The sequence below is a fragment of the Geospiza fortis genome, unplaced genomic scaffold (assembly GCF_000277835.1).
Source record: "Geospiza fortis unplaced genomic scaffold, GeoFor_1.0 scaffold139, whole genome shotgun sequence".
NCBI classification, from domain to species: domain Eukaryota; kingdom Metazoa; phylum Chordata; class Aves; order Passeriformes; family Thraupidae; genus Geospiza; species Geospiza fortis.
In genome coordinates this window covers 1564006-1576984 of record NW_005054406.1, presented here as the reverse complement: position 1 = coordinate 1576984, position 12979 = coordinate 1564006, and the positions used below count along the sequence as shown (strand labels likewise).

At 38.3% G+C, this 12979-nt stretch overlaps 1 protein-coding gene across 12 annotated transcripts in view; it reads right to left on the bottom strand.

Annotated features, from left to right (window-relative positions):
* The window catches only part of MYT1L (myelin transcription factor 1 like), a 310448-nt gene that overhangs the window by 291040 nt on the left and 6429 nt on the right, over positions 1-12979 (bottom strand). For 8 of the 12 annotated variants that reach the window (XM_031061268.1, XM_031061274.1, XM_031061276.1 and 5 more), the window contains exon 1: positions 12333-12920. The exons of 3 other annotated variants lie outside the window; for them this stretch is intronic. The gene's annotated coding sequence lies outside the window, so the exon portion shown is untranslated. Of the gene's footprint in view, positions 1-12332; positions 12921-12979 lie in introns of those variants that run through there. One more of the 12 variants, XM_031061269.1, reaches the window with a different exon arrangement.

The window sequence follows — 12979 nt, the reverse complement described above, 5'->3', positions numbered from 1 at the left end:
AGACTCATCTAACACCTTTACTCCTGTTTGCTATTTTTCAAATTACTTCTCAGGTGGTACCATCAAACTGAATTCCTTCCAAGCAGTAGTGCCTGTCATATATTTGAAAAAGAACATCATACTATTTACCACCATCAAGGAGACCCTGTTCTTATTTTGCCTCCTCACCTTCTTTTCCATGTTGGCCCAAAGAAATGGGTTTTTATAAAATGTCACTAAAATTAGTGAGTAGCCTGGCTTAGAAATCTAGTGTTAACATTTACAGATCTGCACTCAAGCCACACTGTCAATTTGCTAAGTGTCTTTTGTATTAGAAGAGATGCAAAGATTAAACTTACAATCTCCTACAAAGTATGCCAAGGCACATGGAAAATGAGGCGATTGGAGACAGCCAACACCGCTTAATTGAAGGCAAATCACGCCTGACAAATTTGGTGGCCTTCTATGATGGGGCGACAGTGCAGGTGGTTGAAGCAAGAATGACTGAGGTCATCTACCTGGACTTGTGCAAAGCCTGTGACAGTGTCCTGCACATCCGTATCTCTGACCTGGAAAGACATGGACTTAATGGATGGACCACTCAGTGATAAGAAATTAGGTGAATGATCACACTTAAAAAGTTGCAGTCAACAGCTCAATATCCAAGTGGAGACCAGTGGCAAGTAATACTCCTCAGGAGCTGGTACTAGCATCAACAAACATCTTTGTTGGTGACACAGATGGTGGGATCGAGTGCACCCTCAGCAAGTTTGCCAACACCACCAAGCTGTGTGGAACAGTCAACACACTGGAGGGAAGGCTTGAGGTGGGCCCGTGAAGTTCAAGAAGACCAAGTACAAGGTCCTGCACCTGGGTTGGGGCAATCCCAAGCACAAATACAGACTGGGAAGAGAAAGAATTGAGAGCAGCTCTGAGGTGAAAAACTTGGGGCTGCTAGTGGATGGAAAGCTGGACGTGAGCCAGTATTGTGCGCTTCTAGCCTAAAAGCCAACTACCTCCTGGGCTGTATCAAAAGCAGCATGACCAGTAGATCACAGGAGATGATTCTGCCCCTCTACATCACTCTCAGGAGACCCCCACCTGGAGCACTGCATTCAGCTCTGGGGTCCCCAACATAAGAAGGACATGGAGTGACTGGCACGAGTCCAGATGAGGGCCATGAAGACAACTGGAGGGCTGGAGAACTTCTCCTATGAACACAGGCTGAGAGAGTTGGGGTTGTTCTGCCTTAAAGCCCCTCTAGTACCTGAAGAGAGCCTACGAGAGAGCTGGAGAGGGACTTTTTACAAGGGGACAGGAAAAGGGGGAATGGCTTCAAACTGAAAAAGAGTAGGTTTAGATTAGATATGATGAAGAAATTCTTCACTGTGAGGGTGGTAAGGCACCAGAACAGGTTGTGCAGAGAAGCTGTAGATTCCAAATCCCTGGAAGCATTCAAGGCCAGGCTGGATGGGGTTTTGAGCAACATGGTCCAGTGGAAAGTGTCCCTGCCCATGACAGAGGGGTTGGAGCTAGATGGTCTTTAAGGTCCCTTCCAACCCAAGCCACTACACAATTCTCTTAAGATCTAAAAAAGCACAAAAAGGAAAAAGGATCAGGATAATGGTGTACTGCAAAGCAGTTTACAGCTAATTTATATGCAAAGCTAATTGTAATTCAGATAAGCATATCACAAGATAGAAGTTGCACAATGTTACACAAGCAATGAGGTGTATCCAAATCTATTTTTTGTATCTCTGCCATACAGTGACAAAGTAGGAATCTCTACAACTGTAAATGATCTTCAAGTGACTACAGCTCTTTTGTTGAAAACAATTTTTTAACCACATAGACCTAAATGTAGATGTCTTATGTTCAAAGAATCCCCTTTCCTTTTATGTCTTCTAACCAGAGACATGAGATTTTCAGGCAGTACCTGCTGAGTGCTTGGAAAAACAAGCCCCTTCCACAAAATTTAGGAATGCACAGATCTCAGTACCACTGCACTAAACAAACTTGTGTAAGACAGTACCACATAAATCCTTCAAATTTCAGGTCCAGAAATTTTTTGTCATTCAAGGCTAATGGATTAATTCTCACTAATTTAAAATAGGATCTTTGGCAAAGCAAATAGTAAAGTCATGTGAGTCAAACCAGATCCTCAGATTTAAAGAAAAGAACTTTGAACTTAATCATAGTTTATTTCATAACATAAATTAAGAAAGTATTAAAAATAATTTCTAATAGAAAATCAAACTATCTCATTTGAAAGGAGAAATATTGTCATGTTTTTCCATTATTACCCTACTTCAGAAAACAGACATCTTGTTTTCTAAAGCATGAGATTCTTCCCAATGTTTCCAGCATTATTAATATATAACATAGCTGGTTCTCAAGATTTGCAACAATGCATTCGAACTTATCTACTGTCTTGTATGATGAATATAAAAGTTTATGTACTTACAGCAAATTGTATATTTATCATTTGCGTTCAGGTTTTTATTTTTTATTTAATTCTGTGAGTAAAATCCCTGTGCATACTTTAAGGCAAACAAAACAGTTTCAAGGAAAATGAAGAAAAAGAGGCTGGTTGTATTTAAAAGACTATTTTATAGTTAGGATCTTATCACAAATTATTATGAATGTATCAATTACACATTTTTTAGTAAAGAGAAAGGTTGATTAAAGCTGATATCCTACGCCTTTCAATTTGATACTGTTTTGATCATTAGTGTTACAGGCTACTTGTAAACAGGGGCAGCAACATGCCTCCAGAGAGGACAGAAAAATACTTCTTGGCTTATGTCACGGGTGTGATACCTCTTGGGGAATGTTGTTTTCAAGCTTACCATAACCAAGGTACTGGTTGTTGAAGAGACAATTTAGAGCAATAAATGCCAAGATCAAATTTAGCATTCAGAAGTTTCGGCAAAATGATAATGCAATCAAGAATTCAATTTATAAAGCATGGGTTAATAATTCTATCTTAAATGGAATTGCTTTGAAAGCCATACTGGAAAAGTAAGTCAACAGCTGAAAAACCTAGAAATTAACACAGAATGCTTTCCTCCCTTCAAGAAATTCTCAATTACTTCAGTGGAACAGGATTAGGCCACTGGCTCTGTAAATGAAGCCATGCAAATGTATTGTCTCTTTGTACTAATATAGATGTCTGGCAATTTCTTTTTGCTGTTACCATGGTTCTAATATTCTGACGTTTCAGCAGAAAAATAACATTTAAGTGTATGATTGAACACTGAGACATTTTTTGGACATTTAAGGGTTACAATTAAAAATGAGGTCAAATTTTCTCCTTTAAAAACATTAAACTATGATCTGAAATCTGTAATTCTCACAGATGAAAATTCAGAATGTGTATTAATAAAAAAACATCAAGAAAGCTACTGATTTTGCTTTCTCAGTTTCTAGCTCTAAATTTTTGGTTCCTATTCATCCATTGGCTAGTAAAAATGAGCAACAGGTGGAATCTCCCAACTTACTTGCATCCTTACGCCAATATACTACAGATGAGTAAGAAAAAGCCCCATTTCTCCTACAGCAAATACTTTTAAGCTCCAATTGACAGCAGAAATATTTTCCAGTAAGCAGGTGGGCCACTGAAGAGCTCTTGGGAATACAGGTTGTCTAGAACTCAAGCTAGCTGAATCACAAGGCCACAGATTACCTCAAGTTGGAAGGAACTCTTAAGGATGGAGTCCAAATCCCTACTCCTTGCAGGACTACGCAAGAGTAAATCATAAGCCTAAGAGTGTCATCCATATGTTCCTCGAACTCCATACAGGGAGTCATGAAGCTCCATAGAAGTAAAAGACACCATTAGACAGGAGAATTTTGGAATTCAGGATAGTTTATGCAATTTTCAGACAATCTGGAAGGAAATGCTTGACATTATGGGACCTCAGAACTCTGCTTAACGAATTTTAAGGAGTTTAAACTCAGCTTCCCCCAACTCCTGGCTTTTTTGTGGGGCTTTTTTGAGAGCCCTGGTTCTTCCTTCACTTCCCCATATTATTGTTTCCATGTTTTCTTACTCAAGTCTATAGTACCATTACAAACATATGGAATAAATCAGTGGAGTTCTTATGTCTTTTCATATTTTAGTACCTGTTTTCCCTGTATGTTCAGTGTTTCACTTTTATCAGATTTTTAAAAATATATATAAAATTGAGGAAAAGTAGAAGATGGAGGCAGAAAATAAAATTTGCTATGAAGTAGGAGCACTCCGCAACTGATTTAAACACACCAAAACTCATTATGCAAATCTAGCATCATCAATAGCAGAAGCAAAGCTTTTAGATACATGACATTGTAATTTCAGCTCTAAATTGTGTGCCAAGCTTATATCAACCTTTCAGTGGAAATGCCTCAAAATCAGAAGCATTTATACACTAAGAAATTAGCGGCGTGGTGGCTCTGGGAATCTGCAAACCCTGACTGTTCAGTTGTGGTTAGCAACTTGGTGCTGACAAATCTTATGTATTAAAAAAAGGTGTCGATTTATATATATATTACCATAAAGGTGCAACTGTGACTCTTGTAAAGTATACAAAAAGCAAGCAAATTAGCTAGTGAGATATCCCATTCACACTTCTCTTAACTTCTGAGTACATAAACACAAGTGAGACTTTTGAGTAGTTACAAGATGTGGCTCACTGACTTGTATAAAATTATGAAATCTATGTAGAGCTCACATTTTTAGGAATCCTTTTGCAATATTGCAGTGCAAAGACAGTTTTCTAGACCAAAATATCTACAAAGATAGCTACTTCATTAACTGTAATTCTCAGAAAGCTGCTCTATCTTTTCTTTCCTAGTTCCTGAAGTGATTCACCCGGCATCTGGAAACAAAGATACATGCATTGCTCAGTGGCTTTTGATATGTATTTGGTAAATTAAAAACACCTTTAAACCCAAAAGGAAGATGCTTTCACTAAGAGTAGAAATACTTATGATTCTGAATACAGAAGACCAATTATAGGAGTCAATCTGAATACAATTCCTGGAAGCCTCAGAAGCATATTCAGATATGTGTTATTGGCAGTACTGCTTTGAATCTGATTGTTCTGCTCTTTGAGTAAGCTGCACTTATGACTGCTAAAAAAAACTGAGTTTCAAGTTAACCACATTTTACTGAATTTGGCAAGAAGCATGTGCATGGGAAAAGGATGTTCCATGTCAGTTTTTCAAACAGAACACATCCATCACAGTTTTTGCAAAATAAAAATTTATTAACTATATCAAATAACATATAAAATGACAAATAAAAAGTGCAGGGTGCATGAGTCATTAACATATGTGCAATCTTGTCATATGCCCTTATTTTCCACTGGAGTTGGCTGGAATTAACACTGTGGCAATCTGTGCTGGCTCTTGGGCAGGTAGGAGGCAAAGGAAGAAGGTATATGGAATGAGACCTGCTTTGCAGAGCGTCTATGAAACACAGTGACTGCTGCAGTGAAATGACTGGGTGTTTTATCCCATACTGCTTTGCAGGGCCTGCATTTGCTAAATCAGGATGCTCAGCCTTCAAGGTAAACTATTCAAGTGTGCCTTTTCTCCAGCATGTTGTGTCACAAAGGCCAAACAGACCTATGGAAAATATCTACCTTCTCTTTCTTTTCTTTCTTCTAAACATCATCTGCTTCTTCTCAGGCAAGGTCACTGAAAAGCAACAACAAAACAAAAAAGGCATTGTTAAATTGGACAGGTCATAGATAAAAAATCTCCATCCTTTTCCCACTTTTTTTTCCTCATAAGATATGAAATGGATCAGCCTCATAGTGGGCAGTTCAGACAGTCTGTCATTGATGGCTACTTTAAATTTAGCACCTTTTCAAGACCTTGTATACAGAGGGTGGACTACCACAGATACCAGTTGCAGAAACATGGCAGTAAGTGACTGAACAGACAGCAGTCTGCTCAGAAAGGGCAGAGACTCCCGAGAAAGTTCTTCACAGCAGCTGGAGTTCACCCAGACACCTTACCAGCCTTTCTGCTATGAGCACTTCTCCAGAGCTGATAAAGATGAGACAGTAGCACACTGTAAAAGGAGATGTAAAAGAGGCCTTCCTCATTCTCAACATTTAAAGAATACTTGCTGAAAAATGCTGACAGTGTCCTGAAGATAAAAGGGGATGTTCATGCAAAGATCAACCTGAAAATCCATGAATGGAAATAGATAGCTGCTGTTGTTTAATTCAGTGAGCAGCTTCTATGACCCAACATCAAAATGGCTGTTTCCTGAAACAAAAATTTTAAAAAATGTTGCATTTGGCTTACTCTCAGAAAGCAAGGGGCTGCATGTATGAAGGTTCCACTACATGTATACATTTTATTCACAGAAAACACAGTTTTAGCAAACAATTACAAGTCTACTTTTAACAGTCTTGTTTCCCATCTGCTTTAATGGTATACTAAGGTGTCAGTTTCATTGCCATTGTTTTTGCCCCTGCACGCAAAGAACTGATATTTAGTCACAGAAATTCTACATGCCCACATATATTTATCTATATTTAGCACACATTTATGAATACTGGGTGGGGTGTATTTTATCTTTGGGTTTTGTTTTTACTTAAAATTGACAGTGCATATAGGAGTGCTAAAATAAACTGGCTATTTGAAAGGCATTTTCTTTGTTTCCTGTCCCTTTGTAATCAGACACTACTCTAAGAGAGCGGTGAAAGAACTGAAGAGAAAGAACAAGTTTCTAGAGCTGGGAAAAAAACATAACAAACTAGCAGAAGTAGCATATAAAAATAAACTTACCTGAGCTTTTTTGCCTTTCCGACTGGTCCTTGGGTTCATGAAGTACTCCTGACTTCCCTCCACGTACATCTCCTGACTCCTCTGTGTAATCCTTCTTAACAAGCTTGTTGTCCATATCCACCTCTCAGGTTCTTTTCCTTCTCTTTTTTGAGGTCATATATCCAAGGGTCACAGAATTCTGATTTTTCTTAGCATCCAAACTCTGTATGTTGGCTAACAGAACCTCAGTTTTTCCGCCAGCAGTTTCCTTCTAATTGAATGTTTGATTCTTTTTCCCTGATGTGACATTGTTACTCATTCCTCTCATCAGAACCTCTCCATCTTACACATGCAATGTCCAAAAACCACCTTGGTTCTTGTGAGAATGCTGCAGCCTGGCCTGCGCCCACTATCCTACTGAGGACTGAAGTATGCTATTTTCCTGGAATATGGAGGTCCAGTAACTCCACACACAGTAAAGCCCTTAGCTCAAGTAGATCCAAACATGCAGAGTATTTTAAAAGGTTGAGAAAAATATTTATTCATCACTGGAATAAGATCTGGAGTCTGATGAAAACTGGAGTTTGAGATTGGGTGCAGGTTGATCACAGCCAAAGGAACAGCGGATTGTGAAATTCTTGAAGAACAGTAAATCTGTTTCGCTTACTAAATGCATAACATCAACTGTATAGGCATCTTACCACTGCTGGAACAGACATCTTTTTCTATGTGTGGGGGTATTTTAACTTGACCTGTGTAAACTCTGGGTGCTTCCTAGCAAGACCCGGAGTGGACTTTGCGCTGAAAAAACACAAGCATTACTTTTTAGTGTCAACTCCCAGCCCAAGGAATCTGTTTTTCTGGATTTTTAATTCAAACTATGCAGCATAACCAAGACGGTGCAGAAACATAATTTTGAATTCATAATAATTTGTGTTAGACATACCGAGAGTATATAAAGATACAAAGAAAGTATCTGTAGTCAACCTCATCATTTTCCACGACATAACAGTATGAGTTCTTCCTAAATATGCACATTCTTCTCTCCCCCCACTTCACTCTTTGATTTAGTCTCAAAAGTGCAGAACTTAATATCCAGCAAAAACAGAACAGATGATTTGGGATACAAGCATCATAAAGTCACCCCAGGACATCCCCCAAAAAATCCTGAGTATTTGTTCATAGGATATGACAGCCACAATGTATGCAAACAACTAATGTATGTTATAAAGACAGTTTCATATTCAAACATGGCCTTTTCCTCTTCAGACAACAGAGAATTGCTAGTATCTCTGAAAATATTACTAAAACAAATCACTAGCACTGAAAACTAATACACTGAATTCAACAGTCCTGGCGTAGGAGATGTGAAATAAAAGGATGAGCCACTGATTTACAGTATCACAAGAGGCCTGGGAAACCCCTTTCAGTAATATTCCTTATGTGAGAGAATGCCCTGCTGCAGCACTGAAGAAATGCCAGAACATCTACTCCCTACAGTTTATCCTCAAAACAAACCTTGGAGATCTTTGGAGATCTTCTCTTTCTGCATTTTGACTATTTTATTTGAACTGAGGAACTGTTCAGAAAGTGACAAAGATGGACTAGGTTAAATGCTGTAACATGGCACTTATTCACACTACATTAGGCAGAGGAACATTAAAATTAGGCATAAAAATTTTATTCCCCTGGTAATATCCTCCAGTATTGGCTAGAGACAGGAGGAAAAAAGGGGATTTCCCTTGGAAAAATAAAGCAAGCTGTTGATATGAAATATAAACATTGCAGTATTACATCTGCAATAGCATCACTGTTTCTATTTGGGGGGGACGGGACATGAGAGAGACGACATCACCAGAAAGCCTGGAAAAAATGAGCCATTCAGTGAGCAGTCTAAAGTCTTTTTTGAATGGTAACTACACTCTCCATTATGTTCTGCCTATAAACAGTATTATTAATAAAAAAATCTTGAGTGAGCGAGGAGATGTCCCCTTTTGATTTTACTGGAGCCACATGAGAAATATGTTTGGCCTGTCATTCTATAAAATACTATTACAAGCCTGTTCCAAAGCTCACTGCTTTTTTTTTCTTTGGGGTCAGGAGCAGGATCATGCAAAGTAGGAACAAAACAGCAGCCTTTTTAAAACCCCTCATAAAAATATTTTTTCTTAAATTGCTGCTTTGCCCTAATTCTCCTCATTACTCCACCAAGCAAGGCACAGGACTTGCCAGATTCAGACTAAACCAGCTGAAGCCATACCAAGTGAACATATATTTGTTGTATACCATGCCCTTTTTAACCAACTTCCTGATAAAAAGTGCCAAGAAGACATAAGGTATGAGAAACCTTTAATACTTCACAAAATAACAGACCCCAGTGCTGGTTTAGTTGGAAATCTGTGACCTTACAGATGTTTATGTGTTTGCCTGGTGCAGAACTATAATCAATTTGGCTATGACAGACCTTCAAGAAACATAAAATTTATCCTGAAGGAAACTGTTTTCTCAAACCAACTGCCCAGATCCATTAGGCAGGTGGGAGTTTCAGCTAACCAAAGGGTCTACTGGCAGACACAACATTGATTTCCTATTGTTTACAACCTACCAGACAGTTCTATACTGACCTGATTTGATGATTCTCTCTGGGGCACCCTGCAGCCCTGGTTATTTCCACCACCAAGCTGGCCAGCTTCCTTACTTGGCGACTGTGTTCCACATCTGCAGCTTCAGTGCAAACAGGCTGAACTAGTATATACACACTGAAAATCTGATCCGAGATCGGATTTTAAATCCGATCTAATAATAATGTTTACTGTTTTCATGACTAGAAGTATGATCCCTTTAAGGGATCAAAAATTCTACTGTGATTTTTATCTGTCTCCACATTCAACTCCCTCTCCCCACACAAGATGTTTCCCCTTTATTTCAGTTTCATTACATTTTGCTGCTTTTTCTTCTATGGCTAAAATAGACAGAGTGATTCTAATCAATGCAAAATACTGTGAAGGATTCTAAAGAGATAATCTTTGTCAACAAGCTACAAAAGCTTTGATTTTTTTTCTCCTTGTGACTTTTTAATCTAGGATATGTGGAGAAGACAATGCTATTTGGTCTGCACCCATTTTTACTCCATAGAAATCTGGCTGCACTTCTGTTTAAAACACCACTGATAATCTTATTAGCATTTCTCATTATTCCTATTACGAGAAAGAAAAGGTCAGTAAGTAATCCACAGCCATAAAGTTTTCTGCTACTGTACTATCAGGAACTTCACATCTTTACTGAAAGTTGATCATCATGATGCAAACATTTATCAAGCTCAGACAAAGTGATATTAAACTCAGTATTTCCATGAGGATATTCAGTGCTGTATAGCTATTTAATATCAAAGTACTTTTCCACCACTGACTCTCTCAAAAAAACAATGACTATTCTCAAAGTTGATCAAGAAATGATTCCAACACAGACAACTTTGTTTTATAAATATGCTTGTGCAATGCACTTAGAAACATCCATGCTCATTTCCCATGGAAATGTTAATGCATGGGAATTATATTTTTATTCTTTTAGAGTCCATATAAAAGCCTGACCAGCACAAAACAGTTTCCAAAACAGTTTCTTTTCTGCCATTCATATAGCAAAGTTTCTATGCCTTGCTAATAGTCTGCCGCATATGTGTAGCATGTATGTGTATATAATCAAAATATTCCTTTGCACATCTTACTCATCTCCTCAACACAAAAATTAAACAAAATAGAAGAGAACAAGGAAAACAGAAACCCTCAAAAATAGTCCTTAACAAATCTGGAGATATCATATATCTCTGATTATACTGAAGTAGCTCCTCTTCTTTCTTAATTGTCTTTGTCTCCAAACACACAGTTGCTCAATTTTATAATATGTAACATCCAAGACTGTAGAGTAAAACAACAAACTCATACTATGAACCAAGAACTACTACAATAAAACTGATGCCCTTTTTGAAAATGCGGGCATATAACTGGGTATTTGAATCTAAGGGGGGGGAAGGGGGAGGAAGAACATTCACTCTCCAGAAAGTTCAAGCTGTAAAATACATACAAAATTGAATCTACTATTCAGATCAGATTAAGATATACCTAATTCTACATTTACTCATTGTAATCATTTACTCTTGTCTTTGTTTCACTTGATAAATCAATGTAGTTTTTAGAAAAATATAGTTACTTAGAAAGATCCTGGTTTTTACATAGTCTTGCATCACTCTGTATTTCTAATGTTCAAAGTGTTGCGTTGCCATCTTAATTGTTTTTAAATGTGTCATATTGCAAACAAGTATAAATATACAGTTATCAGACGATACTACAGCAACCAAGTTTAACCTTATCATTCCAAACTTAATCAACCTTAATAAATCATATGGGGTACCTGCGAATTGCCCAGCAAGGGTTAACAGTTTGTTCCAATATTTGGAGGGCTTTTTTCTGAGCAGAGTGACATGACAAAGACTTTTATTTGTTTGGAAAATTTTCAAAATAAACTATCACACTGAACTGAAATGGCAATTAAAAAAACAAAAACGAAAGGGAGAGAAAGATAAAAACTAAACATCATTTGGAACTGTAGCTGTTGTTCTCCCCAGCAATATACTTAAAGGTAACAAAACCCCCACACCACTCAAATTACAGCAAATAATCTATTAAACTGTTCTACAATAGTCACAAGAACTGTGTAAAGACAATTACCAGATAATAATTTCTACTTAACCACAACCTGAAATGCAGTTTCAAAATTAGGTCAGTTAAAATGAAAATCACCATTTTTAAGAAGGTTAGGAATCATCAGAATTGAATAAAAATATTCCTAAATGACTACACAAAAAAAAAGCAAACAAAACTAAATGTTCAAGTACCCCATATTTTATACACAGCAGCAGAATTATATAAGAAATGCCTATCAATGGATGCTCTGTTCGAGAATTGGGATTCCAGTCTGACTCAGTATTATTATGTGACAAAAAAAATATCTAATTCACAGATAGCTTGTTTTTTTCCTTTTTTCTTTTCTCAAAAAAGAAGCCTTTATAAGGACACATATGTAGCAGAGATACACAGAGCTGAGAGAATCACTAGCAATTTGTCAATCTGCAACTTGGGCTTTAGCATTACTGTCGAGTTTGTGTTAAATAAGCATTTTTTCCCTTTCAACCAAGAAAATGCATACCACACCAATCAAAACTAATCACAGCAGGGCTTTCATTGAAACGGTAGTTGCTAATTTTACAGGTCTGCCCACATTGTTCTAGAAAATAGGAAGCAGAAATCTGACATTTCCAACAGTCATTATTAAAACAACAATCTCTGAGAGCTCGATCCTGTTCTCACTGGAAGCAATGTCAAACTCCCCGTTGACTTCAGGGAGAGCAGGATCGGGCCCCGAGCTGCTCAGCCTCCTCCAGCTCTGTGCACAGGAGTATGTGCTGTGGAGCTGGGGTGGAAGAAGTATAAGCTATTCCTTTGTTAACTGCCCAAAGAGTTGAACTTTCCATCACTTTGTCAACAACAGCCAAGTGCCCTGCAAACAACAACGTGACAAAAGGACATATTTACCTTGAAAGAACAGGAAAGGGAAAGCCGCAGAATTGCAAAACAAAGTAGTCCAAAGGAATTATCTATGCATGCAGTCCAAACGCGCACCTTCAAGTAGGCCACAGTCTGTCAAGCAGTCGTCTCAGCACCAGCCACCCTGCCTTCCATCTTACGAGATTCACCCAGAAAACTGACAAACCTGCTCCACGACAACAAAACTCTCCTAATGCTTTTGAACGCCCACCATTTGTTCTCCATTCATCCAATCAACTTTCCACTGCACATCTTCTGCTGCGACTGAGGCTCAGAGGCAGGATCCCTTCTCATCTGTATGCTAATTATTTTGCCACATGGACAAAAGTAATAATGCTTTCAGACAGGAAACCAACGGGCCTGAAGTCGAAGGCAGAAATTAATAAGTTTCCACTACTGAAGGCTGAGAAGGTGGGCATGCGTGCAGCTCTGTGGCTGATGGATCAGCTGTAACCTCCATTTAAGAGCAGCAGAGAGGCGACGGGCTGGAGGAAGCCTAGGCAGCGTAGCATGCATCAAGCCCAAGTTCCCCTAGAGACCACATTACTGCAGCAGAACAGCATCCGTAGCAGATTGCTGACTTACCCCGCCTGAGCCCGCATCCTTTAAGCAGCACGGCTCGCATCCATCCCGCC